This window comes from Acanthisitta chloris, unplaced genomic scaffold (assembly GCF_000695815.1).
Source record: "Acanthisitta chloris isolate BGI_N310 unplaced genomic scaffold, ASM69581v1 scaffold29277, whole genome shotgun sequence".
NCBI classification, from domain to species: Eukaryota; Metazoa; Chordata; class Aves; order Passeriformes; family Acanthisittidae; genus Acanthisitta; species Acanthisitta chloris.
In genome coordinates, this window is record NW_008681522.1 from 5,262 (window position 1) to 10,522 (window position 5,261).

Sequence of the window (5,261 nt, forward strand, 5' to 3'; positions counted from 1 at the left end):
CCTCAATGGGTTTGGAGCTTCAGTTCCCATTCTGTGACAATCCAAGCATGAGAGAACTGGAGTTCAATATAACACACAAAACCAGGGAGGTGTTAAGTTTCTGCTTAAGTCATCTGTTCTGTTTTTCAATCAATGTTCCTTTTTCATTCCCTTTAATGACTGCTGAATAGCTTGCAGAGAATGCTGCAGACGACCAGTCTCTGTGCTGCAAAGTGCTCTGTTCCTCTGCCCCTGGAAGTTCCCCAGAGTGAGCACCATTACCTATTTGCATGGAGTGCCCAACAGGTTCCACTGTAATGTGAGGTGAGGGAACAAGTCTGTAGAATTCTTAGGAGAAAAGCAAAAAGAAATAGACTTCAAAAGAGTTCCAATGAGAATTCCTGCAGAATTATATAGGAAATTACCTTAGTTCAGCTGGGCACACAAGATCCGTGGCCCTGTTGCCCTGTCCCAAACAACAGACTCCATAGCCTCATCTGTTATCTTTTCAACACCTTCCAAGGAAAAGAGAAATAACCAGGTCCCTTTGGGGCTTTTGCTTTCTAAATATTCCTCACTGTCCAAGTCAAAAGGTTCTTCCATAAAATCCTTGTTCAGATTCAGATTGGATGTTAGGAGAAGTGTTTTCCCTGTGAGGGTGTTGAGGCACTGGGATATTGCCCAGGGAGGTGGTGGAGTCACCATCCCTGGAGGTGTTGAAGAGGTATCTGGATCTGACACTGGAGGATCTGGTTTAGGGTTTAGGGGTTCCAGCAGTGACAGGTTAATGGCTGGACTTGATGATCTTAGAGGTCTCCTCCAACCTTCATGGTTCTATGTAACTTAACTATACTTTCTTAATGTCAAGTGCAGGAATAAATGTGGTGCAGATGTATGTCTGCCAACTCATACTTTGTCAGTAGCAATATAAGTGTCTTGACTGAGCAAGATCTACAGGACTGATGTAGTCATCAAATAGTTAAATTACTATGTCAGTCACTATTTTTGATCTTTCTAAAGTCAAAGGAGGGAACAAAGACTTTCTGAGGAGAAGTACTTTCAAGCCAACATAAATTGTTATGGTAATTACTCAATAGACAGACAGAATTCTCCATGATTTGCACACCACAAACCACGCCACAGAAAACAGTGGCATTGCAGACCAGTTGTTAGCCCATGGGTTACAGAATACCTTCAAGAAATTATTCCATTCAACTTTTATTTCTTTCATTATGTTCTGATGATTAACATCAAAAGAGCCACATTCATGGACAAGTCTTGTACCATTGTGTGAGTAACCTCCTGCCTCTCCATGGACTACCACAAAACACTCCATGCCTCAAAGCTTAAGAACTGCCACTCCAGGGTAGAAAGTGTTACCTTGTTTTGGAAACACCAAAAGTACTCAAGAAGAAAGTCTGATGTTTTGGCCAACAGCAAAGTTCTGAAGTAGCAAACCAGCACCTGGAGGTACATTATTGCACAATTCTTGACCCTATGCTGTGGTTTGATGTCATACCCATGCAGGTCCACCTGGGCTTCCATAGGAAAGGCAATGATCAAAGAATCACAGAATCACAGAATTTAAGGGTTGGAGTGGACCTTACAGATCATCCAGTCCCAACCCCTGCCCTGGGCAGGGACACCTCCCACCACACCAGGTTGCTCAAGGCTTCATCCAACCTGGCTGTGAACACTGCCAGGGCTGGGGCAGCCACAGCCTCCCTGGGCAACCTGGGCCAGTGTCTCACCACCCTCACAGGAAAACAATTTTTTCTAATATCACACCTAAACTTCCCCTGTTCCATTCCCATCCTACACCCAGATAGATGCACCCACAGCCTCTTACACAGGACTGACCAACTGGGTGCAGGATGAGGCCCTTTAGTCTGCAAAACCAACTGAAAGTTAAGCTGTCACTTCCTTTGGAACAAATTCTGGTCTGGCTGAGGACTTTAGTGCTTGGCAAATTTAGTTCTGCCTCAGGGTCGAGTGCAGATCATAGAACCCTCAAGGTTGGAGGAAACCTCTAAGATCATCCAGTCCAACCATTAACCTGTCACTGCTGGAACCACTAAACCCTAAACCAGATCCTCCAGTGTCAGATCCAGACACCTCTTCAACACCTCCAGGGATGGTGACTCCACCACCTCCCTGGGCAATATCCCAGTGCCTCAACACCCTCACAGGGGAAACATTTGTCCTAACATCTCATCTGAATATCCCCCATGGGGTCATTTTGTCTCAACTGCAGGAGCAGCACTGAGCCTTACTGAACCTGATGCAGTTAAACATCAGGAAGTCCTAGTTAATCATAGCTCTGGAGAGAAGTAGAAGCAATGTACATAAATTAGTGTAATACAGAGCAATTCTCAGAAAAAATAACCCTAACATTTTATTATTATCTGCCTGCCAGACTGCAATTTGTAATTTGCACCATAATTCCATCAGCTGTCTTTTCTGCTCCTGTGCACAATCAGCTATAACATCACTATGTCATTAAAGAAACAATTATTTTAACAACAGAACTAGGAAATGTCTTCTGTTAGATGCAGCATTTAGCCAGCAAATATAAATAGACCCTTTACATCAATACCAGAGACGATTCACTGTGACATTTTCGTGTCACCCACTCATTCATGAATTGCCACATTGTCACTGCAAGCCATAGGGTGGAGGGAAAGAAAAGGGAGATAAGCAGCAAAAGCAAAGTTGTCATTAGTGGGAGTGAAGAAACTGTGACTATTTAAAGATGTTAGTCAAAAACTTAGCAAATTAGCAAATATTTGAATCCCCCATAAATTCCGTAAGATTGAAGGGTTGAATATCTAATGAGAATTTGGTGGAAAGGGGGTACAGTACTTCCTGCTTATTCACAGCCTTCCTGTGCTAACTTGGACAACTCATACAGCATTTGTGTGCCTCCGATTTCCTCAGGCTTATAATTTTTGGGGTGTATTACAGCAGTATTTCCCATTCTTATACATGGATTGGACGCAATTTAGTACTGTCCAAGGAGAGTCTACAGATGCTCTGTATGGGTAGGGTAATCATAGAATCATAAAATTTTAGGGGTTGGAATGGACCTTAGAGATCATCTAGTCCCAACCCCCTGCCCTGGGCAGGGACACCTCCCACCAGAGCAGGTTACTCAAGGCTTCATCCAACCTGGCTGTGAACACTGCCAGGGTTGGGGCAGCCACAGCCTCCCTGGGCAACCTGGGACAGTGTCTCACTACCCTTAGGGTAAAAAAACGTTTTCCTCACATCCAACCTAGACTTTTCCTCCTTCAGTTTGAACCCATTACCTCTTGTCCTGTCCCTGCAGCTCCTAACACAGAGTCCCTCTGCAGCTTCCCTGGAGCCCCTTCAGCTCCTGGAAGGTGCTCTGAGGTCTCCACACAACCTTCTCTTCTCCAGCCTGAACAGCCCCAACTCATTCAGCCTGTCCTCATAGGGGAGATGCTCCAGGCCTCTGATCAACTTCGTGGCCTCCTTTATTCACGGTGTTGCCTTTAAGGTACCCAACACTGGAATCATGGAGGAGAAACCGTGGCCTTTTCTACATTTGCCTACCAACTTCAAGTTTTCTTGTCTGCATTATAATTAAAATGCTATATATGGAGACCTTTTTTATGAACATGATTTTTATTCTTCCCACTCCTGAGGTTTAAAGTAGAAAAGGAAAGCTTATGTTTAGTTTTTCCATTAATAAAGAGATCTCTTTATTTGAAGCGTCCCCATTTTCTGAGCTCTGTAGAGCTGTTAATCAATGTTTATGCAATTCAAGATACTAAAAAAAAAGAGGAAAAGAAAGTCTGTGTGTGTGTGAAGTAGCTAGGAAAGAAGGGGGTAGGTGCAGAAAGGATGAATGAAGATGCACAGCACTGTGCTCTGGAGAGCTCTGCACTTTGACCAGACTTTAAAGCAGGTCTTTGCTGCCTGGTGGAAAACTGGTTGTTTTGTTTTCACCCATGGTCCCAGTCTAGAAGGATTTCCACTTTAATTTAGAATTCTCTGATTTGTTATCTGTTCTGTGAGGTTAAAAATTAAACTTTGCAACGATGTAAAAAATAACAATCACTGCTCAGTACAACTGATAGAGAATCATAGAACCAGCAAGGTTGGAAGAGACCTCTAAGATCATTGAGTCCAACCATTGACCTGTCACTGCTGGAACCCCTAAACCCTAAACCAGATCCTCCAGTGCCAGATCCAGATGCCTCTTCAACACTTCCAGGGATGGTGACTCCACCACCTCCCTGGGCAATATCCCAGTGCCTCAACACCCTCTCAGGGAAAACATTTCTCCTCACATCCAATCTGACTCTGCCCTGGCTCAGCTCAAGGCCGTTCCCTCTAGTCCTCTCCCTGCAGCCATGGCAGGACACACATCCCCCACCTCTCTCCAACCCTGGCAGTATGTTAGAAAGGAAAAGCACAGCCCCTCAGCACATGCAGCAGAAGCCTCTGTTTATCTCTACTTGCCTGTTTGCAAACATTGCTTCAGATAAATTTACTCCAGATCAGGAAAAAATTTTAGTTTCTCATCTTGTTTAAGCCCCACAAATGTAAGCACTGAATAAAGGTCACTAACACATTTCTCTTGCATACACAAGTTCAAGAACTGCCCAGCACTTTAGTTAGGCAGGAAACAAAACTTGGGCTAAGAGGAAGTTGAGATTACTGCAGCAACTTGAAGCAGGATTTAAAAGGTGAGAAAATTTCAGGTTAAAAACCAAAAGCCTAATACTTCCTACCATAGAATCATAGAACCATCAAGGTTGGAGGAGACCTCTTAAGATCACTGAGTCCAACCATCAGCCTGACACTCTGCTGGAACCTCTAAGTCCCTATCATGCTGCCAGCTGCCAGTGACAGCCCTTAAAAGACACTTCTGGGGATAAATTACTGCAAGCTATTACCCACGATGTGCCTAATTCATTTGGCAACTCCTGTGCAAGTAAAAAACATCCTTAGTGATATATCTTCAGAAAAATGATGTATCTTAAGGACAGATAGGACAATTTTGCAGCAACATCTGCAGTAGTTTCTTGCAGCAGCTGCTCAGTGTTGATCCAACAGATTTCTGTCAGTGGCCAAAGATTAATAACAGACTCTTAATTAGCTACATCTGCTATATGAGGCACTTGGCATCATTTAACTGTAAAAGTGTTCTCAGCACTCCAGTTTTCATCCACAGTTCAGTTCATGGCATCATTTAACTGTAAAGTTCTTCTCAGCACTCCAGTTTTCATCCACAGTTCAGCTGATGCCATTTA